Raw genomic sequence first — 24,363 nt, 5'->3', positions numbered from 1 at the left:
TCACTGTGCTACTGAGTATTATTGAATTATTCCCTTGACTTCTATATGTGATTGAAAATGTCCAAAATAAAAAGTTAGAATTACAAGGGGAAAATTGGCAAAGGCACAGTCCTTTAAGACTAGAGTTTAAGGGACTAATCGTTTCTTCCCATGAAAACTCTCTCTTACACGTCAACATAGAAAATGAACAGAGAAATCATATTTGCTTCAAAGAGACAGATCTACGTGGCCAATGGCACCGGAACACGTCCATTACAAGAAATGAGGCGAGACCGACTCACGGCTGTCATGCGGAATTAGGTGATGACAGTGAAATATTTCTCTCCCTTCCCAGCCTGCTTGGAACTCCTCAGTTTCTGTGTTGTGCAATCATCCTGACTCTGATAACGGCCTGTCAGACAGCTGCACGTCTCTGCAGACTCTCACTTCAGCACGAAGGGCGCTTTTGTTGAAGTAAAAAGGTGTTTGGGAAACATTACGTTTGCTTGGCTTTAGAAGCTGAGTGCTGATTGAAGTGCTCGATTACCTCGATTACCCTGCGGATAAAAACGACCAGAGGCCTGGACAGATGATGGCTGCAGAGGCTGGAGGCTGTGAGGTGAGGCCTGGGTCTGGGGCAGGGGGCAGAGGGCAGGGCAAGAATGCAGAATGAGGGTCTCTGTGCTGATTTGGCTCCAGAGCCCTCAAGGGGTGGAGGCTGGCCCGGTCAGCCTGTGGCTTGCAACAGGAGTGGGCCTAGGACATTCAGATTGACGCTGCCCTCCCAGCTTTGTGACCAAACAATAACTTTTACCTCTGATATTATCCAGGCCTGCCGAGGTGTACCCTGGATGCCCCTGCAGTGTGCTGTACTGGCTTGCACACCTCCAGCACCCCTGTCACACCCTTGGAAGCCAGATAACACCTACTCAGAAAGGTTAAGGCAGCACCATTGAGGGGGCCAGGGCGTCAGGCCAGGGCTACTGTAAGACCAGTCATGACTACTCCGGTGATTTCTCTTTTATGTCTTCTTAGCTTCATGACAATGCTGGAAAGGGAGCCCTAAGATCGTCCCATTAACAGATGAGGAGACTGGGCTACGCAGCAACCAGGTGCCTATGCCAAGGTCATGACCGAGGCAGGCTTTGAACTCCAGGCCCTTTGCCTCTTACGCCACCTGGCCCATGACTCCTGGTGTACGAAGCCCAGCAACATGGAAGGGCAGGCAGGGCTGGGGACAAGCCGAAGCACCACACAGGCGACCACACAGGTAGAGATGGATCTGCAAGTATCTTGGCCTGGCTCTGCCCTCAGAGACACTCAGCAAGTTCTCCCAAGGTAAGAGATTCCAGAGAACCTTCAGAGGGGCTTCTCTGCAGAATGTTGTTCAGGAATGCCTGGCCTCCAAGTGCCCAACACTGTGCAAGGCGGTATAAGCCATAGTAATGACCTGTGAACACTCTTGCGAAGGGGTCCTGATAAATGACTAATTACATGCTCTCCAGGGGGGGAAAACAGCCCCTACTTACAGCATTTGCCTCTGTCCGCGGTGTAAATACTTCTACTGTGGCTGGTTTCTGTCTGCCTTAATGACACCGACCAGGGAGCAGGGAAGGTATGTGAGGACACACTATCATGGAGCGTTTCCACCTTACAGGTGCAGAACACAGATTGTTGTAAAAATAACCAGACACACGTAAGTTTGAAACAATGGTTACAATTTATTTATTTATGTTTACATAGTTTATTTTTAATAATGGCCGTATTTAACAACCAGCTTGCAGGATTTCCCCCAGATTTTACAATCTGCTGCAGGCCCCAGCTCCCTGTGAATGAGGCACACAGCTCTGGAAACCTAGTTGGAAAGGGGAGTAGCATGCGAGCCAGAGGACCCTTAAGGGCTGAGCCTGTTCGGTGCTGGGTGCAGGGGGGTAAACACACACACGTGTGGACTGATGGAGTCTTAGTGCGAGGCCACCGTTAGTTCAACCTCTGCAGATGAGAGTGGGAAAGTACAGAGCTGCCCTTCAGCTCATGGGCTCCAGCTCGAGCCTAATATGGAAGTCGAGGGTGTTCTGCTGGTACAAAGAGAGGGATTGCAGGAAGCTTGTCAAATTGCTCATTCAATTAGAATCAAGGACCAGGAAACGGTGTGAGCCTTGCCTGTCAGTGATTATTTAGAGCACACACAATACATGTCTTTCAGTTTGTCTGCGGGGGCCAGCTTGACCTTGTGGGGGCCCTCGGGTTTTGCTGCCTGCGGACCACCTAAGCAATCAAACAGAAGCTGTTGCGCCAAGTGGTGACAGGGCTCCTCAGATACCCTGCAAAGCACATGTGTCCTGTGGCTTAGGAACCTCGTCATTGTCTCCGGAGCTGAAGCAGCTGTGGGAGCCAGGGGCTGTGTGGCTCAGGGTGAGTGCGCTGGCCCCTGTTGGCCCCTAGGGACCGGCACTGCTCTAAATCACAGGACATTCACTCTGCATAATTGTTTTCTCGTCACACATCACTTGTTAAGAATCTGCTCTCGGAAATGCTGAGTTATCACAAAGCTAATGGTGAGTTTAAAACTTTAGGGGAGACCCACTTGCCTTCAGAGCCTGTCTTCAGTGATACCCAGGTAAGATGTTAGTCAGATCTAACTCCATGATGCTGTGAGAATAGAAGTAGCGAAGTATGAACAGGTTTTAAAACTGTGTTGTGTTAAGAGGGAAGAAGGTGGCCCAGGCTCTCGGCTCACAGAGCTGGTCACAGGGACAGTCAGTAGAGGGCCGAGGGGCTTCATGGTAGTTGGAGTCCAGAGTTTTGAGGGATTGCTCCAAATCCCTGGAGAATGGAAATCACCCACCTTTCCCAGATGTAACTGGAACATGGGCTCACTGCACTGTAGCTGGTCAGTGAATCTCCCCAAATGAATATAAATCCACAACCACACAAGTCTGCTAATACTTCGTAGCTCCTGGACATTATCTGTGACTTCAACTGGTAATTTCTCTTCCAGGTTTAAAGCGAGGTATCTGGAGAATTTTGGAGAACTCTTGCATTTCTGACCCCTTAATTCAGGGCCTTGTGAGAAAATTGGGTCAAAAGAAGACAGAAAGGAGCCTAGAAAATATCATATGATCTTCTGTCATTCCTGCCACTCCAGCCACTAGTGTACCTGCTGGAAAGCCGCCTCACCAGGACAGGCAGAGCCACAGATGCCAGCCACACTAGATGGTCCTCATGATCTGAGGGGAGGGCAGGTTTGGAAAGGCCAGAGCCGACCCAAGTTGGTCTTTATGCTCAAGCATGTGTGACAGAATTGGGCTCTTGTTTGCATACTCTTCAGTTATAATTTTAAAGCCACTGCCTTTCCCATACCCTCATACCTGAATATTCAATCAGGGGAACACTGAGCACCACTTTGGGAAATTAGGAAGATGTCAACATAAATGGGGTCACCCAGCAGGGACCCCAAGCCAGTGACTGTGTCATTTTCTAAAAAATAAGGCAGAAACAAAACTTTACCAAATCTTCATATTAAATTGACCATAGTGCGTAATTGTAATTTATAAACAAATGCACATGTACTGGGGGGACATGTGAAAAAATGTTCAGGATAACAGATTTTATTCAGAAATGCTCAAAGAGCATAGGTGCAGACATACACTTACGTGCATCAGTAAATTCTACTATGAAAATACCCATGCAAAGCCATTTGTAAACAATCATTTTCCACTCCAGCTGCAAGGAACCTAGAGGTCATTTGCTCTGACCCCTCATTTCACAAAGGCAAAAAATTAGACCCAGAAAGATAAAGTAATTTAACCAAGCTGAAACATCCAATTAGCAGCAGAAGCCAAACTAGAATCCAAGATGTGTGTGGATATGTGCACATGCTTAAAATCACTTATGCTTTTCTACAGATGATCACTTTTTTTTTTAAAGAGAGAGTTAGCATGCCCGTGAGCAAGGGGGAAAGGGGAGGGGCAGAAGGAGAAGGAGAGAATCTCAAGCAGGCCCCAACGTCCAGTGCAGAGCCCAGCGCAGGGCTTGATCTCACAGACTGAGATCATGAACTGAGCCGAAATCAAGAGCCAGACGCTAAACCGACTGAGCCACCCAGGCGCCCCTACAGATAATTAACTTTTCAGGGAATCTATCCTAAGGGAATAATCTGAATTACAAATCAGTGTTTTGCATTAATCGTTATTGAAATTTAAAAAACAGGGTTTGTATTAACCCAACAATAATATTCTGGTTAAGTAAACTATCATGTAACCACATTATGATTTATTATGCAAAAATTACATTATGTTCACAAATTGCTTATGCACATAGAGGGGAATGTTTATCCTTTAACATTCGAGGTTTAAACTTCTTTGCAGAGTGACCTCAGCATGTCTGAAACTGCACCCAAATCCACCATCTGCCACCAGTGACTCTCAGGGTGGTGGCATATGGATGACTTTTTTGTCCCAAATTCTTCTCTGTCTTCTCCAACTTTCTGTGATACATATTACAGTACGTTTTTAAACTGGAAAGAAAATGAGAATTTGTAACTGGAGACGTGTACTGGTGCCTCCTGACCCGGAGCGGTTTGGGGCGACCGTGCCTGTGTTCCAGCTTCTTGTCAGCACCGTGGGCCCTCCTCGGGGCACAGAGGCAGAAGGGGGGTCTCCCGCCTGACCTGGGCTTTTTACTTAGAAAGTCCTCAGTGTTTGTTCTGCACCTAGCACAAGCTTGGCATACAAAGTTGGTTCTGGGGTTCAAAGCCCCATTTTTCTGCAGTTGAAATTCCCACTTTCCTGACTTCTTTTGGTGGGTTCGCCCTGGCACACCTCAGGGACCACCTGTGGCCATGCCCGCTGGTTGTCAGGCAAACATCTATACATGCCTCAGGAGCAGATGGGGCTGCTTGAGACATCTGACCTTGAATTCCTCTTTATTTATTTCCCTAAAGCACCTCGAGATTTCACAAGTTTCGTGACACTCACTGTGACCTCCAATGGGCTTTGAAAGTTCAGCTCACAGGAGAAGGGAGGTGGAAGCAGGGGTGACTCAGGCGGTCCCTCCCCTCCCCTCCCCTCCCCTCCCCTCCCCTCCCTTGGCCTCAGGCATTCAGAGGAAACTGGATTTTCTGCCCCCCACACACATGATTTTTCCCTTTGGGGCACATGAGTTTGATATGTGGTAGAAAGCGGCCAGTTCAGACTCCATGGCCACCTGCTGAGCAAACTCCATCCTTTCCTGAGGTCTGGGTGGGCCATGGGAAGCCGGGATAAGCCTCAGTCTCTGCTCTTCACGTTCATTCCTTGGAGGAATTGCTCAGGGCAGGCAATAGGCCCGAGTCACTCATTGGTCATCACGGCATGTTGCATGGTGGGCCCAGGCCGGTGGCTGGAAGGCAAGCCCGGATGCTCATGTCTGCTAAACCAACAGCACTGCCCAAAACACCAGTCTCTTCAGTAATAACCAGCCCTCACTGTGCAGACTGAGGGGGAAAACAGCAAAGGAGTTCTTTTAAGTGCCACGGAAGTTATTTAAAACAACCTTGACCCAAACTACTCTGAAATACTCTGGGAAAATGTGCCTGCTGTGTGTTGTGGAAAACACACCCTGGGTAGCAGCAAAGAGCTGGACAACTCTGGACACACAGTCCTTGATGTGCTCTCCTGGTGCTTCCAGCAACACTGACAAGTTTCCACAAGGTGCCAGGTGCTCCACCAGGTAAACGGGCTCCAGCTAGATTCCAGGTGGATGGGGAGGTAGGTGTGCAGAGAGTAAGACCGGCAGGTGTGGCAATGGCTGTGCTCAGTAGGTTCAATGCAGCATGGACCATGAACTCCATGGTGAGAGAGGATGCAGGCATGCTGTTCCAGGAGCTTGGGAACTGCACTGGATTTGAAAGTTCAGTTGGAGCCAGGCTTTCAGCTCTCAAGGCAACCCAAGTGACAGGAGCAGAGACCCATAGCACCTGCCACATTATGTTACTGGAAACTTACAAGAGCCTCTGTAGCTCTAAAACCTGCATCATTTATTGTCCTGCACTTTACATATGTTTGTTCGCAGGCTCAGGCATGATCTGGCCCCCACCACCTCTCTGACCTCATCATCCACCCCTTCCTAGCCCCTTTGGCTTCCTGGCTTTTCTTAGAGTACATCAAGCACATACCACCTCAGGGCCTTTGCACCTGCTATTCCCTCTGCCTGGGATTTTCTTTCTCCAGGTATTTTCATAGCTAATGCCATCAGTTCCTGCAGGCGTTTACTCCCTTCACCTATTGAGGGGGGCCTCCCTTCCCCACACTATGGATAGGAATCCCATGACCCCACACTCCTGCTCACAGTCCCCTGCTATATCTTTCTCCATAGCACTTATCACCATATCGAGTCCCCAGGACAGGGGCTTGCCTGCAGTGTTCCTGGCTCATCCTGAGTACCTAGAACAGTAACTGGTGCACACGCCTCCTGGTAAACACATGTTAAATAAATAAACATCTAGGTCATCCCACTCCCCTCTCATCCCCAGCTCTTTTTGATGTCCTGGGCACACAGTAGGAGTTTGATAAGTGTCGACTGATGGACTGGCCACCTTAGCTCAAGATTCTGCAAAAAAATATTAATAATTCCAGTTAAGGTAGACAGTTAAAGCTCTTTGTTGAATCTCCGGCTGGTGGCTGGAATGCTGTCGCTGTTTGAAGGACTTGGAGACATGGCTTGTGAGATCCCCAAGAGAAGCAGGACCTGGCATGCAGCCAGGCAAGAGGAATAGTGCAGAGAACAGCCAGGATTGAGATTGGGATTTGAGATTTGTTCGGGGAGTTGTGTTAGGCTGTGAAAGCAAAGCACCATTTCAATGACTTCAGAAAATCGTGCCTAGGTATTACAGCCTTCAGAGAGCTTTCAGTTTTTAAAAATCCAGAATAGTTGTAGTTGGACATCTCACAGAGCACTTAATTCTCCTCCTGCTTGACCTCCCTCTGCCACTTCTGTCCTAATGAAATCAGATTATGTGCAACCACGAAGAGGACGTGCCATTCCCAGTGTTCAGGGTGGGGCCTCAGGCTGTGTGCAGAAGCCAGCGTGTCCTGCTGCACACCGGCAGGTCGGGTACCAGGGGGCCGAATGGCATTTGCTGAGCACCGACTCTGTGCCACACCCCACTTGCATCTGTGGGAGCATTGCCTCCTTACAACCAGCTGGGCAGTGAGCTTTGCTGTTATCATGTTTACATCCCCATGGCACAAATGAAGAAACTAAGACTTGCTCTGGGAAAGAGACTTCCTTCTCCACATTCACACTCTCAGTGAGTAACAGAGCAGAGAGTCCTTCCTCGCTCCCCTCTGCCATTCCAGAAGCTATTCTGGAAGCTGCTTACCACCTCTTGCCTTTGAGCAGGTGTCCCGAGGTCAACCTTCTCTCTGGTTCCTGGATCAAGGTGAGCTCCTGTGTCTCCTGGTCTAGAGTGCTGGAAGCTAAGGGAAGGGAACTCCCTTGTGTGGCACTGCTCCTTGTCCTTTCTCACCTGCCAAGAGTGTTCCTGCCTGCCATGTTCCTGCAGTGAGGGCACTTACCCCATGCGGGCTGATTGCTCCAAGGATGGGCACTGACCTAAGCTGGGTCCTTCAGTCTTCAAACCAAGAACACTTCTTATTTATTTATTTATTTATTTATTTATTTATTTATTTTTAATCTGAGGGGCCAGGCTCTTTTTGAGCCACTTTTAAAATATATGCCATAGTATTTGGGCTATAGGAGGTCATATTTCCCACCATGTACTTAAATAGGTGCTTCCCCCATCACTGTATGCTTTACTTCTCATGTAACTATCAAACCAAAATATTTACAAGTAAGCTACAAGCAGGACTCAAAAGCCAAAATGGTTTGATTTAATGACATTGACTTAATAGGACAACAGAGGAACTGTCAACTTGCTAAAATTAAATTTCAACCAACAGCATGCCTGCAAAGGACTCACGGTGCAAGTTCTCGTGAAGGTGGGAATTGGTGTCCTCTCTCCTGCTTGAATCACTGGGAGCACCCCTCTGCCAGTAGTGGCTGCAGCCCCATGTGGCCCTTGCTTGGCAAGAAAGCACCACAGAACCGGAAGGACGCCCTCTGGTTTCGCTGGCACCAAGAGAGCAGTCCTGTGTGAGTGTCCCAAAGGAAATGCAGCTCCAAGGGTCCTTAGCAGTTCTGACCTGGGCTGCAGCCTCCAGTCCAGAATTTTTTTTTAAAGACTTCATTTATTTGAGAGAGGGAGGGAGGGAGAGAGAGAGAGAGAGAGAGAGAGAGAGAGAATAAACAGAGGGAGGCAGAGGGAGAGCGAGAAGCAGGCTTCCCACTGAACAGGGACCCCGATGCGGTGCTCGATCCCAGGAGCCTGGGATCATGACCTGAGCCAAAGGCAGATGCTTAACTGACTGAGTCACCCAGGCACCCCTAGAACAAACAGGCTTAACTCCTATTCCTACTTCTGTCTTTTCACCAAAAGCTGGCCCAAGGCAGAAACATTCTTGCAGGAAACAGAACCCAAGACTGAAGTCTCTGAGACGTTGATCTAGACTTTTAGATTTCTTAGTATTTTTGAATTTTTAACCTCAAGCTTTCCCCCAAATATTTGTTATGTCACTTTGGGAGCATTATATTTAATACAGGGGGGAAAATTCAAACCAAAAACATCAACTTACCTCTGCTAATTTCCAAACGAAAATAAAGGGTCATCCAAATCAAATAATTCTCCAATAAGTTACTTATGTTGATATTACTAATTTGACTAGAAAACTCAGTTTTCTTTGAAAAATGGCTACATCTTTGCTGTTGTATAAGAGTAATTTCTAGTCATTTCTCCAAAAAGCTTTCTCTCAGAATAAATCTCAAAAACCCTAACTGGGTGAAGGTTCTGCTTTTGAGTTCTCTGACATGGTGATCTTGGCTATGGGATAATTTACGGTCGGGGCCACAGCACTCCTGGGCACCCACATAAACACTGCAGCTTTAAATCCAGGAGAGACATCTTCCATGAAGCACTCCTGGGTTTCTTTGACCTCTGATTATACTTGAAGGAAACAGTATAGTTTACAAAGCAGTGAAGGTTCAGCATGGTCAAGCAAGCCACTCAAGTCATACAGCAAATGGATACCTTGGGTCAGGATCCAGCTCCAGTCTACTGATTCCAGTGTAATGTTTTTCCCTGAACTAATTGAGAGGCCAGGGTTTACAGAAGCAAGGAGTTTCTTGCACAAGCAGCTGCTATCATTTCCAAAATCCTGCCATGCTGCTGGGTCATCTGGCCGTGCACAGGAGAGGCCAGCTGGTGATTCAGTGCACACCCGTACTGTGGCCACCCCTACACCTGGGTCCCAGGCACACCTGGTTTATCTGGCACCGTGAGTCTTCCGCAACTTTCTCTATTTGTATACACATGCATTCCAAGGAAGTAGTTTCTCTGGAATTTCAAACAGTATGGGCTCCGTGGCTTAACGATCTGTTTCAAATCCTAGCTCCACCTCTTGATAGCTGTGTGACATGAGTCAAGTGACTCAAAATGAAGAGGAAAGCATCGGGGGCCACGATGACCCCAGCCATGGGGCCCTCAGTCTTGCTTCGGATGGAAGTAGCTTGGGTTCACTTCCCCCTGTTGTGGATTCCAGTGCCTGTAGGTTAGGTGGAGGGGATCCCAGGAAGCAGCATGAGGGGGTGTGGAGAAGTGAGGTAGGGAAGGGACAAGCCAACACAGATGAGCACATCTAGACCGAGTGTGGAGCATGCCGGAGCTGTCCAGTGAGCCAGACCACTCCAAGTTCCGTTGCTGTTGTTTATGCATAACTCACTTATTGGCCCAAGTCTCCTGCTCTGGCCTTGGGCGTAGAGCCTTTGTCCAGTCATCCCTCCTACGTGGGCCAGGCACTCAAACAAGGGATACTGGGTTTGTGTGATTTTGAACTGGAAACTTGACCTCTCTGGGGCTAGTTTCCCCACTTGGAAAATAAGGGAGTAGACTCAGATGATCCTCTAATTCCAAAAATTTCAAAGCTTACCTTTCCACTTATGTTCTATAGCTTTGCTGATGTGCTCTTATAGTGCTTCCCTCCTCAGTAGTGGGGGTCATGGCCGACTTTGAACACCCTGCGTGTCAGTGGTGGGCTGAACTTGGTTACGCTTACGTGATCATGTTACGTTTGGGCTGGTGTGTAGACACGTGAATCCATGGGGACGCCTGCCCTGGGGCATACACAATTGAATTGAGCGGGCCACCAACCACAGGCAGGCATGCCTTTCATGTTCTCAACCATGTTGCCACAGGCATTTTCCTGTTCAAGTTTGGCCTTTCCATGTCCCTAGGAGGTAAGGGTAGCATAACTGCATTATGTGTTGGATTTGAAGGGAAAAGCATTATTTTAATGGTGGTCCTGGGGAATGTTGCAGAAACCATAAGTGAAGGCTTCCATTTGGGCGTCTGTCTGGAGCAAAGTGGAAATGCCTTCACTGCCTGAGCTGGGGTGGTGGGCTGCTGTGAGTCTGAGGGAATTCCCATTAGGGAATCCGGTATTTTGTGGTCATGGCCTTGCTGATGTCCAGGAGTCCGTATGAAAAATAATCACCTGTTGGGTGTGAGCATCTTCCTCAGAGGAAGGGCTGGAACAAGGTCCGAGCCCCACTGGGCTGTAGAGAGCCCCAGGGGAGAAGGGAAGGGATCCAGAGGATATTGCAGTCTTGCCCCTCAGCACGGCAGCACCAATGCCTCCCAACCACACCTCAGTCCGGACTTTACCACAGGCCGCAGCCCATGGCTTCCAAATAACCACGCCTGAGCCTCACTCAGACTGTGATTTTAAGAATGTTCTCTAGCAGGGCTTGCATCCTATTGTGTGATGTCTTAACACAACCAACATGGTGGAGAAGAAGCAGGTTTTGCCCTGGCATGGGGCCTGCCTGTTTTGCAGCCGTCACTCACCCTCTGGTGGGGTCATGGGCTGAGTGAGGAGCAGGCAATGTGGTGCCCGAGACAGATCTATGCCTAGCATCTCGAGGCCACATTAGGTGGGAAGGTTGGTGGCCAGGTGAGTACAGAATGTGGAGTGAATGGAGCTTACTTGAGAATTGAAAAGCAGAAGGTCTGAAATAAATATGTTATCAGTTTAAGGGGAGAGCAAAGAAGAGGCTCTCATATGGGAGCAGGCCCATGGGAAACGGTGAGCAAGAGGACAGTGAGCAGGGTCCCCAGGAAGACTGACCCCTGAGCCTACTAGGTGTGACGCTTTTTCAGAAAAGCTGCAGCTTGACCCTGGGCAGGAGGGAGCCCCAGATGGCACTGAGTGGAGGTGGACAGCCATGGAGGCCGAGTGAGAGTTTCAGAATAGCTGTCCCATCAAAGGAGGCCCCAGCTTTGACCAAAACAGGGATATGCTCTGGGCCAGCCTAGGAAATGTTGGGAAAAGCAAAAGCAATGTTTAGGTGAGCAGACTCCTCCTGCTCTTCTCCAGGCACCCACCGCCTCTGCTTTGGAAAGATCACCTCCTCACTCAGTTATGCTGAAGTGTAAATGACTTGCTATACTTTTGGGGGACTGGGACCAGAATAAGGTAAAAGGCCCCAGCCTAGTGGATGAAATTCTGTAAGTTATTAAAAATGCATCAACGAAGGCCGGTAGAGATAATATTTTAATGCCAGAGACTTCCCCCTCATCCTTCAAATCATACACCACACTATGTATGTATGAAGTTGGCTTTAGGAAGAAACATTCTATGTTGGCACATTAGAAACCCATTCGCAATTTTGCCTCTGAAATTCCTTTTTTCCCAGTCAGGTATTGCTGCCTAACAAACCTCTCCAAGTCTGATATATAAACAACAACATTCACTTTGTTCAAATATGAAATTTGGGCACTCAGTGGAGACCTCTGGTGTCTGCTCCACTGGACTATGATGGGGGCTGGGCTGCAGGGATCCTTCACCAGTGCTGGGCTGGGGGTGCTGGGCATCCCTCCACATAGTCTCTGGAGCTGGAGCGTGGCAGACTTCCTACAGTCACCCAGGGCTGTTGCTCAGGGCTGCCACCCCAGGCACATGACCCAAGAGGTACAGACAGAATTTCATGTCCTTTCACAACCTAGTCTTGGAAGTGTTGCAGCATCACTTAGCTCCACCACATTTTGTTCACTGAGATGGGCACAAAGGCCCACTTACAGGGCAAGGAGAAGGGACATGGGCTCTGGCTTATGATGGGCAGTGACGAGGAGGAGTCGCTGGAGGAGCATGTGGGACCAGAAATACTGCTGGGGCCAATTTTTGAAAATACCGTCAATCTTTCTCTGCATTGCCAAAAGAAAATTCCGTGGCTTAAATGTTTGTGTTTCCCCAAAATTCATATATTGAAACCTCATCCCCAATGTGAGAGTGTTAGGAGGTAAAACTTCTGGGAGGTGATTAGGTCATGAACCTGGAGCCCTCAGGAATGGGACTAGTGTTCTCATAAAGGAGACCAGAGAGCTCTCTTCCCCCTCCTTCCATGTGAGGATGCAGCTCTCTGGGGAACCCCTCCTAGACTATGGAGCTTGGATCTGCATAGGCTGAAATGCAACCCCATGGCCTCCATCAGAAACTTCCTCTCCTTAATTTCTGGATGCTGAAACAGTCTCTGGAAAGCCGAAGCTAATAAGCAGTAACTATGGAGATAATAAGCCAAATTTCTCAAAATAGTGCTTTTGATATGTGCCAGGGCCCATCCTCTAGTTCTGTTCCGTGGATTTTAATATCCAGCTTCCCTCCACCAATGGGAGAATCTGCAGACTTCGATGACCCAAGTGAGAATCCTAGCTTCAAATGTCAAGTGATAGACACTTGGATGAGACCCCAGGACGCAGGGTGGGAAAGCCAGACAGCATCTCCTCCTGCTATTCATTCCCATTCTCTTCCATTTCACTCTCCATCACCCTGCCAATCTCGTCTTCCTAAAGCACCAGTTCCCCGTCGTTCTTGCCATGTGGATTCAAGAGCAAGCCAAGCTGCTCAAACAAGACTCACAAGGCCAGTGTATCCACCAGAACAAAAGTCCAGTGCTCTCCCACACGACAGTGTGGTCCAGAGGGCCAGGGTGGCGGGCAGTGCTGCTCCATGGGGTCACCTTGGGTCTCAGTCTCCAGGACCCAGGGGCCCTGGGAGTCCTCTGGACACCGAGATGCATCTATCTGGATGTATGCATGTCCTTCCTCACCTCTTCCATCTGCTGAGCTCAGTGCTCCCCACTAGTCACTGCATGCTGAGGTCTCTTTCCCTCCCCTAGAGTCCCGGCTGGCCATGGTGATTGGCCTGGCCAAGAGAATGGCTGAGGTGATGTTAGGGGACTTCCAAGGTGAGGTCTTAGGACCCTACATCCAAATATGGTACATTTTGAGGTACTGGAAGGTAAGACTCCAACATGTGAATTTTTAAGGGGTGGGGGACACCATTTTACCCATAACTGTGTCAATCCCATCTTGGTGTCTGCTTCTCAGAAGAACAAACCTCTCTCAGATGCTGAAGCTTAAAGTGAAACCAACATCTGCACAGTCCTGGAGGTGGAACAAAGCACCATGTCCCGGATCTTTGGGGGTCATTGCCAAGAAGCTGTGGCTAAACCCAGATTGCAGCCAAAACCAGTCACCCAGTGAACCCCAGGGGAGAGGCCCCAGGTAGGGGCTGAGAAACAGAGAAGGCTGAGAATAACCAAGGCAAACGACAGGGCAAAAGAAGGAAGGACCCTTGAATCAGCTCAGGGCCTGGGCCTGGGATCGCAGATCTAACTAGGGGCCCGCCGTACAGAGAGCAGACAACACGGGTTATCAGGGGGAAGACCAACCTGCCAGGCTACGCTGAGAGGCCTGGCCTTGGTGGGCCCAGGTTTTCGTCTGTAAATGGGGCACCACCAGGGTCACTTTAGGCTGAGAGAATTTTCAGCTTTAGAGCTCCCATGTAAAGTGGACATCAGCTCCTGGGACTGGGTTGCGCGGGGCCCGTGGCTGCTCACGCAGCAGGACGGGACCACAGCTGAGAGGAGGCAGCATTGATTTGCACAGCCACTGGGCTACAGACTCTCCTTGTCTCCCCAGCCTGGACTGTCCTGCTGCACAGGGCACTGGCCATTTCATCCAGGCATGGGAGAAGCTTCACATACTCATTTATTTATATGATACCTAGATGCCCCTGGACTGCCCGGGGAACAAAGCAGACCAGCCCCCACTTCCCAGCCCTCATCTCATTCCCACTAGCATTTGGGATCAATGTGCCCATTTCAGGCAGAGGCAGGATTAGCAAGAGGACGACAACAAGTCAGTCACACCCAGTGCCAAGAGGAGCACTGTGAGGCAGGAGGAGACAACATGGCAGATGCCAGCAGGCAGACTCCTCGGTAAGATCACATCCTTCCTTCCTGTGCCTGGAACAATAAAGCTGTCTCCATGCTGGGTATATGATCCCAGAAGGCTCATCTGTCAAAGCACTGAGTTCCACAAACTGTGAATGTGTCAGGAGAGAGGGTACCACCCTCGATGGCCTCTGCCCATCATCCCTCCTCCTCCAGAGCCGAGGCTGTGTCTGCATGCACACGCCGACCCAGCGGCCAGCCACCCACCCACAGTAACCCACCAGAGCATGCATGTGGGACAAAGCAGAGCTGGTTTCCCGCTCTATACCTCAAGGCTTTCCCACCTCCCCGGGGTCAAACTCAACTCTTACCTTGCCAACCCACCTGAGGCTGCTCTCCCTCTGGCGTGCCCGTTCACCAAACTGTCCTCTCTCTCCCATTCACTTACTGGCAGCCCAGTCCCTCCACCCTGCATGTTCAATCCTCTCCAGCAGCCCTGTTCCCTTCCTGCCCAGGCCACCTCCATGCTGGCCCAGATGGTGGCCATGGACACCTAATGGGTCACCCCATTCCCCCTTGCCCTGTGGCTTGTGTCCCAGCAGCATGCAAAGTAGTCCTTTCAAAGTACCTCTCAGATGGCCACACAGCCCTGTGACAAAATTCCCCGGCTTCTCTCACACTTGGGTCAGAATCCCAAGTCCTTTTGATAGCCTCCCTGGGCCACCCCAAGTCCCTTTCCTGCCCCACCCGCCCTCCACTTCCACAGCACACAGGGTCTCCTCATTGTTCCTAGAATCCTCACAGCCTTGCCCCACCACCTCCTGACACAGCCTGGCTCAGCACCTGCCCAAAGGATTCCATCTCCTGCCCCTACACTTCTTTGCTTTCCTACATAGCCCTTATTTTCTCTGCTTACCGTCTGTTGCCATCCTAGAATGAAGACCTCTCAAGGGCCAAGATTTTTGTTCCACCCATGATATTTGCAGCACCCAGAGCTGTCCCCAGCAGGGAGGCACTGGTCAATGCTGTTGGATAGTAAGTTCATTAATGAAGTATATGAGTTAAGAGCACGGAGATGTGGTAGCTTCAGGAGTTGCTCCCAGATGCCCCACGAGGGGTGATGGAGGATGGTCACGGTCTCGTCTCCCTCAGGGCCCCACCAGCAGTGACGGAGGGTGGTCACAGCCTTCTCTCCCCATGCCTGCAGCACACTCGCAAGGAGCTTGAGATCAGACTTGCCCTGCAGTGTCCGTGGCTGTGAACACCAGAGCAGTTGCCATGTGGCCTCACCCTGAGGTCCTCCACCTGCTATGGGATGATGTGAGATCGTAGAGCCCAATGGTCAAGAAAGAATTCTTGAGATTTTTTTTTTTTTTTTTTTGGTGCCAACAGGTGATTTTATTATAGCACGGGGACAGGACACGTGGGCAGAAAGAGCTGCACTAAGGTTGTGAGGAGTGACGGGTTATATACTTTTTCATTAGTGGGAGTTAGGGATAGCACAAGTCTCTAAGGAATTTGGAAGCAAGCCTTTCTCAGGACCTTGAGGGGCTAGCTACCATTAAGATAAGGTTACTTTTAGTCTTTAATAAAACATAAGCATTAAGGGACTAAGGCAGCCATGAGTTCCTTGACGAAGGTCACACTCTGCACATTTCAGGTTATCTATCAGTGGGCAGTAAGCTGTAAAGAGATTTAATTTAAGCTACATTCTCTTGCCTTTGTTTCCCTCATCACACCCAGTGGGTGTCTGCCCACCAGCCACTGTGATGGAATCGGGAGCCAGCCTTCTCTGAGGCCTTCTGCTTGGGGCTTGGCTCAGCCCCCAAGACAATACTCACACAAGGGCCTGGGATCAGTAGAGGCCTCCCCATCACTCAGATGACCCTGAGATGAGTCCCACCCAGTTCCTTAGAGGGACCTGTGGCACCCATCCCAGGAGTAACGTGCTCATTGACACACTTGCACCACATCCTCCCTCTCCAGGCCGGCTTCCCTCACCTGTGCATCTGGGGACCACCTCCCAAGTAAGCTACCTACACCCAAGCCCTTGTCCCAGGATCTGTTTTGTGGGAGGTGGGTTGATGGGTGCTAAGAAACTCCCAGCACTAGGCTATGCCCAGAGTGCGCAGGGCTCCTTGTGGCCTCAGGGTTCTTGGTAGCTCCGACACGAGCCTCTTGTGGGCAGAATTCAGTTGTTTCAACATCAACTCTCTTAGGAAGGTCCCTGCTATGCTGCCATGTTTTGCGACTGTTTGTGAAAGGAAGAAATTCCGAAAGGCTCTTCACCTCCCATGGAACAGGGAGAAGTAAGCGTGCAGGAGTGACAAAACTCAGCTGCACGTTTTCAGCGTGTATCCCTTGGCTAGGAGCACATGGGCGGGCTATGCTCTCTGCTCCACACTGGGCAGCAGGCACAGGGACTGGCATGCAGCCGGCACTCAGGAAACATCGGCTGCTTGAATAGATGAATCCCACCACCTGGAACTGTGGGAGGCAAACTTCTGGCATGATCTATAGAGGCTGCTCCTAATTCCTCCCTTCTCTTCGCAGCACTCCCAGACCCTGCCACAGTTAGGGCTCTGTGCCCTCTCACTAGGTGTCCTAGTGTGAACCACTGTGACCTCCCCCCCTCCCCAGGATGCTGTCTTCTCTCAACTTCCTGGATCTGCTCCTGATTTCCCCCCAACTCCCTGGAGCCCCTTCTCCATCTATCAAGCTGATGGGAGTAACCAGCTGATGGAGAAACAGACACAAGAGCAGCTTTCCCCAAATCCTAGAAGCCAAATTTTCCTCCAGGAAGCAATGGTCTGCCTATTGGTGAAGTGAGTAGGGAGCTGTGGTGGTGCTGGATGTTGGTCCCAGCAGCCCTGGATGCTGCCCTGAGGACAGGGCTTGAAAGGGCTGCACTCAGAGACAGTGAGAGGTAAGGTAAAAAATTCCCACTCCTTCGTGGCCCCTCCCCTTCCTCCCAGCTGAGCACATGGGTGCCAAAGCCCCGTGCCTGCAGAATGGTTGTCATCCCTGTCCTGCTCCTCACCATGACCTCTCCTACATGTCCTTAAGGACAACTCCAGAGATTCTTCCTCCATGATTTCTAAACTCGATGGTAAATATGTCCCCCTTTGGAAACTCAGGACGCTGCTCATTTTCTCCCTCATAATACAATTGCACACGGCAATGTCTTATAACTCTGTTGTATCAGTTAGCAATTGCTGTGTAACAAACCCTCCTAAGACTCCAACAGTGCTCACATATTATTGTAATCTGAATGTCTGAGGGCCAGGGGACATTGGCCAATATCTCACGTGGCTGGGCTCATGTGTGCTTCGACAGGGTCAGAAGCTCTGCTCCAGGCTGTCTGGCTGAGGCCAAATCCAAGGGCACATGTCCATCCTGTGCTTTCTGTCACATCATGTTTACTAACACATCTCTGGCAAAGCCAGTCTCATGGCCAAGCCAGAGGTCAGGAGTCAGGACAGTCACTCTGCCCAGGTGGGAAGGCCCAGCAAAGTCACCTGGCAGAGGGGGTCCAGGGAGGAGTATAGAATTTGGCCAGGAATGCACCCACCACATCTATGAACCTATGGTTCCTTGAGGAGTGGAGACAGTGCAGCTGACCTGCACAGCTTTTTATAATTCGCACTGGGCGGTCACAGACTGTTGGCAAGGTAGGAGTTCTTGTGTTACTTTGTTTTGGTCTGGTCTACTTTTGGTTTCTTGTGTTGTTTTACCATTTTATAGAGGAAGCCACTTACATCCAGAGGGAGAAGGTGTTCTGACCAAGGTCTGTAGCGAGGAGGTGACAGGGCCTTGGAGTTGGGACAGGAGGCTAACCTCTCCCTGGATCTCAGGAGTGTTCCATGTATTCTGATATGCTTTGGTAGCTCGCCAGACATCACAGTGTGGTCCTTGGATGAGTGACCCACAGCTGCCTCAGTGTTGGGAATTCATTGCCAATGATAAATTATGAGCAAGACTTTTTGACGTTGTAGGCTACAATGGGGAAAACACATCTGTGTTTCTATGATAGATTCCAAAGATTTGAATGTTATCTAATTTGATCTGTGTTAACTTTATCTTCAAAACTGGTCTGCAGTGATAAAGTTGTGGAAACGTGTGTGGGGTAGGGGTGGACTGGAGTATTTACAGATAGCTAATGTGCTTGATCTTAGTTGTGTATCTTGTACGCAGCTCTACAAGGAAATACCGTGTAACGTGGTCCCCTTGTTAAGTTTCAGCATCTGGCATGCATAGGCCAGAGGCCACTGCTGTTCACTGCTCACACAGCACCCCGCTGGGCACGTCCACCAAGGCGTGTTAAAGACCAGGCAAGGGCTGTGCTGTGGCAAGAGCTGTGTGAGGTGCTGGAGGTGCATGTGGTTATTTTCACAAGAAAAAACAAATAACACTAGTTGTGTGCATCCGAAAGTCAGGAACTCATCCATTTCCCCAGCTATCTGGGTGGTTTCAGCTGGGGTGGAAGGTATATGTGTAACTAGCAAATGGTGTTCCAAAGAGGCTGGACATCTCTCTGTACATCCCCACAGCCAGGGAGGAGAGACCTGCTCCCTGGTCTTGGCAGCACCTGGGATGGGCAATCTTTCAGTTTGAGCCATGCTTCTGGGTATGCTGGTATCTCACTGTGAATTCCAGTTTGTATTCAGGAAAAACAATAAACGAACTACTTATCTTTAAGAAATGTCAGTCCAGGGGCGCCTGGGTGGCACAGCGGTTAAACGTCTGCCTTTGGCTCAGGGCGTGATCCCGGCATTATGGGATCGAGCCCCACATCAGGCTCTTCCGCCATGAGCCTGCTTCTTCCTCTCCCACTGCTTGTGCTCCCTCTCTAGCTGGCTGTCTCTCTCTGTCGAATAAATAAATTAAAAAAAATCTTTAAAAAAAAAAGAAGAAGTGCACATGTGATTCATTCACATAGAATGAAGACTAATCTCTAATGACTAAACACTGGTCAGCGGTCACGTGTGCCTGGAAATGAGAGGGTCTGGTCTCCAAAAGGACGGAAAGATCTTCTGGAGTTGATGAAAATGTTCAGTATCCTGACAGGGCTGGTGGTACCACAGGTGTATGCAGCCATCTGAATTCCCTGAATGATACATTTTAAATGTACACTTTAAATGGATGTAGTTGAAAAATGCCATTGGTATTTTGACTGGGGTGGTGTTGAAAGTATAGATTGCTCTGGGAAGCATAGACATTTTAACAATGTTTATTCTTCCGATCCATGAGCATGGAATGTTTTTCCATTTTTTGTGTTTCTTCTTCTATTTCTTTCATAAGTGTTCTGTAGTTTCTAGAGTATAGATCCTTTACCTCTTTGGTTAGGTTTATTCCAAGGTATCTTATGGTTTTTGGTGTTATTGTAAATGGAATCAATTCCCTAATTTTTCTTTCTACAGTTACATTGTTAGTGTATAGGAAAGCAACTGATTTCTGTGCATTGATTTTGTATCCTGCCATATTATTGAATTGTTGTATGAGTTCTAGTAATTTGGAGATGGAGTCTTTTGGGTTTTCCACATAAAGCATCATGTCAAGAGCTGGAACAAACAATCCTAAAATTTGTATGGAACCAGAAAAGACCCTGAATCACCAGGGAAATGTTGAAAAAGAAAAACAAAGCTGAGGGCATCATGTTGCCTGATTTTGAACTATGTTACAAAGCTGTGATCACCAAGACAGGATGGTACTGACACAAAAACAGACACATAGATCAATGGAACAGAATAGAGAGCCCAGATATGGATCCTCAACTCTATGGTTAACTAATCTTTGACAAAGCAGGCAAAAATATCCAATGGAAAAAAGACAGTCTCTTCAATATATGGTGCTGGGAAAATTGGACAGCTATATACAGAAGAATGAAACTCGACCATTCTCTTACACCATACACAAAGAAAAACTCTAAGTGGATGAAAGAGCTCAATGTAAGATAGAAATCCATCAAAATCCTAGAGGAGAACACAGGCAGTAACTGCTTTGACATCAGCCACAGCAACTTCTTTCAAGACACATCCCCAAAGGCAAGGGAAACAAAAGCAAAAATGAACTTTTGGAACTTCATCAAGACAAAAGTCTTCTGTACAGCAAAGGAAACAGTAAACAAAACAAAGAGACAAACCATGGAATGGGAGAAAATATTTACAAATGATACTACAGATAAAGGGCTGGAATCCAAGATCTATAAAGAACTTCTCAAACTCAACACCCCCCCAAAAAAAATAATCAAGTCAAAAAATGGGCAGAAGACATGAACAGGCACTTCTGCAAAGAAGACATACGAATGGTTAACAGACATGAAAAGATGTTCAACATCATTAGCCATCAGGGAAATTCAAATCAAAACCACAGTGAGATACCACCTTATATGAGTTAGGATGGCAAAAATTAATGAGGCAGGAAGCAACAAATGTTGGAGAGGATGTACAGAAAGGGAAACACTCTTACACTGTTGGTGGCAAAGCAAGTTGGTACAGCCACTTTGGAAAACAGTATGGAGGTTCCTCAAAAAGTTAAAAATAGAGCTACCCTAAGACCCAGCAGTCACACTACTAGGTATTTACTCCAAAGATACAGATATAGTGGAAAGAAGGGCCACTGCACCCCAATGTTCATAGCGCCAATGTCCACAATAGCCGAACTGTGGAAGGATCTGAGATGCCCTTCAACAGATGAATGGATAAAGAAGATGTGGTCCATATGTACAATGGACTATTACTCAGCCATCAGAGAGGATGAATACCCACCATTTGCATCGACATGGGTTGAACTGGAGGGGATTATGCTAAGTGAAATGACTCAAGTGGAGAAAGACAATAATCATATGGTTTCCTTATGTGGAACATAAGGAATAGCAGGGAGGACATTAGGAGAAGTAAGGGAAAAATTAAGGGAGGGGAAACAGAGGGGGAGACCAACCATCAGAGACTATGGACCACGGGGAAAAAACTGAAGGTTTCAGAGGGGAGAAGGGGTGGGGGGGATGGGTTAAGCCCAGTGATGGGTATTAAGGAGGGCATGGATTGCATGGGGCACTGGGTGTTATATGCAAACAATGAATCATGGAACACTACATCAAAAACTAATGAAGTACTGTATGGTGACTAACATAACATAATAATAAAAAATAAATAGTTTATTGGCCATCAATTATTTCTCAATAAAGTTGATAAGAAAAAAAAAACAACTCTGCTCTAGACACAGAAAGAGCAGTGCCCATCTTCCTATTCTGTAAGCAGACTAATATTAGTGATTATAATAATAATAATAATAATAATAATAATGGCAAAAAGCTAACTAGTTCTTATTTTGTCCCAGGCATTGAATATATTTTGTACATGTCACCTCCAGTTCTCCTAGCAACTGATGAAGAAGCCTGTGTTATCAGCCCTGTTGTACAGACTGGGTAAGTGAGGCACAGAGACATCATGTGACTTACCCAAGATCACACAGCTAATTAGCACCAGAGCCAGGATTCAAACACCAGCTTTCAAGCTCTGAATTGGCACTGCTCAATAAATACTCAGAAGACAAGCATTTGAGTCCAGACACTTGGAAGCCTAGGTGGACCCCACCTTCGGATGTACTTCTCTACGTTGGCCCCATCAACTAAGACCACTGCCTGGGATGCGTTTCCTCTTCAGAAAAGCAGGCCCCCTGGTGCAGGTGAACACTGGGGCTCCTCTCTCTCCTCTTCTCTCAGTGAGCTGATCAGGACAGAAGGACAGACGGAAAAACAACACTCACCCTCCACCATGTGGCCGACTGTCTCTCTCACTTGCAGGGGAAGGGTGGGGTTCACCAAGGATGCTAGGGTGGCTTCCCTTTCCCCATGTGATGACCTTGATAGGACTCTGAAAGCTGAGGATGTGGAGTGTCCTCGACTACACTTGCAGCAAAGAAGGACCCCAGTAAGAGTCCCACTGTGTGATGGGTGCTGGCCCTAGGAGTGGGGCGGTGAACACGAGGACTGGAGACCCTCCTTGTAGCACCCGTTAGGACTGGGTTTCCAGGAGTAGGCCACATACAAGCATCCAGGGGCCATGGAGGGCCCTCTCTGTCCCAGGTGCCCACTGTCTGCCCCTGTCTAGGATGTGTCCCTTAAGTAAGGGTGACCTTGGAAGGCAGAGGTGAGCTTGAAAATTGGAGACAGAGGCAAGGAAGGAGAAGGGCCCTTCTAGGGCCATTCACAGAGGCCAGGTGCCATGGCCTGCAGTCACCCTGCAAATGTAGGGTCTCCATCATTACGTCATCCAAAGAAGACACAGTCAACATGTCCCCTGACTGCAGAGAAGCCACCGACTGCCCACAGCCTCCTCAGCCCGTTCAGTTCTCTCCATGCACTGAGCTCCAGCATGGGATATTTTCCTTCTCTACTTTTATAAAATACATCCAGGAGGTCGAAGTGTGGGGTTCTCAAAGTGTAGTTTGCCCCAAAATGGACACAGGCTCTAGTTAAAATCCCAGATTTCCGTGCCCCATCCTGCCCCCACGCCTGATCTGATTTGAAGGGAAAGTGGGGAGCCCAGAAAGGGGCCTTTGTAACTGACTTCCTGGTGATTCCTCTTCACGTGCCCTTAGGCCACACCTCAGGAGCCAGACTCAGACCATTAGGACCTGGTGGGTCCCGGGATCTCTGGCTGTGCCGCTCAGACCCTTGCAGGGCCTAAGCTGGGAAGAAGGTAAGGGGGGGTGGGCAAGGGCAGGGCCCCCCTTCTCACCCCAACCAGATCATGTTGTTTCTGTGTTTTTATACTGGATCTCTGTATATATTAAGGTAAACAAGTATGAGATTAATGATTTAAAAAATAAAAAGTATGGGGGGCGCCTGGGGGGCGCAGTCGTTAAGCGTCTGCCTTCGGCTCAGGGCGTGATCGCAGCGTTCTGGGATTGAGCCCCACATCAGGCTCCTCTGCTAGGAGCCTGCTTCTTCCTCTCCCACTCCCCCTGCTTGTGTTCCCTTTCTCGCTGGCTGTCTCTCTCTCTGTCAAATAAATAAATAAAATCTTTTTAAAAAGTTTGGAAAAAACAAATCCCATCCAACAGTGTCACTCTGTGGACAAGACACCAAAGCTCAGATGTCAAGGCAGGTGGTGTGGCGGTGAGACACTGGGCATCGTGGGTCATTCTGCAGCCTAGGTATATGGGGCTCACCTTGGAGCCTGAGTCCTGGTCCCTAAAGGGCAGATAACACCGCCTGCCTCAGTGTCAGGGGGTATGTGCACAGTCTGTGTGGCAGGCCTCAGCAGACTCCATTCCAGGCCTTGCCCGCAATCTGGAGGCAGCCATTCCCCCCGTTTCTCAGCCCAAGGCTTGGTCCACCGAGTACTGTGGGAAGCAGAAGGAGGCTGAAGATGCAGTCCGCCCTGGAGACACTTCTGCATAACTCAGGGGACAACACGCTGCCTGGCCCTTCTCTAGGCCATGCCGTGGGAGGGCTGATGAGGGCGGGGCAGTGGGCAGGCTTTTTGAGGAGATGAGGCACAGTCTTTCTGAGCAGGGCAAGTTCTTGGGGTGGGATTAGGGAAATATGTGGGGCACAGAGCGTGGGGTGTAGAAGCTCTGGGTCAGCGGAATTTGGACGCAATTAAGCTTCTCAGCCCGTGTTTTAGGTAATGCTGAAGCTGGTCTGTGGACAGAGGGTGACACTTGCAGAGTGACCTGTGATCAAGAAGCTCTGACCCAAAGACGCTGGAGATGATGGGTGTCACCTCCCTGTTTGGGGCCCCATCTGCAGCCCCTCAGCACTCCTCACCCAGAGTGCCCTGGGCTCCCTGAGGCTAACATCCCTGGCAAGAGTCCTGAGCCAGTGAGAGATGAGGGCCTGGGCACAAATATCCCAACCTTGTCACTGCAACAGAACTTAGGCCCAGCAAGACTGAGCCCCAGGGGTGCTCTGCTCACAGAAGCAGCTGTTCGAGCTCCCTTATGTCCCCACCTCATCCTTTTGCTTCCCAGCAGACACTTCCGGGGTTCGACTTCCAAGCTAACTTACCTCAGGGGAAGCTTAGGGGGTCCCAGCCTGAGACACAGGTC

At 49.1% G+C, this 24,363-nt stretch overlaps 2 long non-coding RNA genes across 2 annotated transcripts in view; one reads left to right on the top strand and one right to left on the bottom strand.

Moving 5' to 3' along the window:
• Nucleotides 1–316: 316 nt before the first annotated feature.
• LOC103677856 lies at nt 317–23,244 on the top strand. Its single transcript, XR_572546.2, has 3 exons — nt 317–598; nt 1,015–1,317; nt 21,646–23,244. It is a non-coding gene; the product is annotated as an uncharacterized LOC103677856 (long non-coding RNA).
• LOC103677855 overlaps nt 3,990–24,363 on the bottom strand; it is a 53,857-nt gene continuing 33,483 nt past the window's right edge. The window contains exon 3 of the long non-coding RNA XR_572544.2: nt 3,990–4,498. This is a non-coding gene — a long non-coding RNA (uncharacterized LOC103677855). The remainder of the gene's footprint in view (nt 4,499–24,363) is intronic.

This window comes from Ursus maritimus, unplaced genomic scaffold, assembly GCF_017311325.1.
Source record: "Ursus maritimus isolate PB19 unplaced genomic scaffold, ASM1731132v1 scaffold_22, whole genome shotgun sequence".
NCBI lineage: Eukaryota > Metazoa > Chordata > Mammalia > Carnivora > Ursidae > Ursus > Ursus maritimus.
This window is presented reverse-complemented; position numbering and strand designations above follow the sequence as displayed.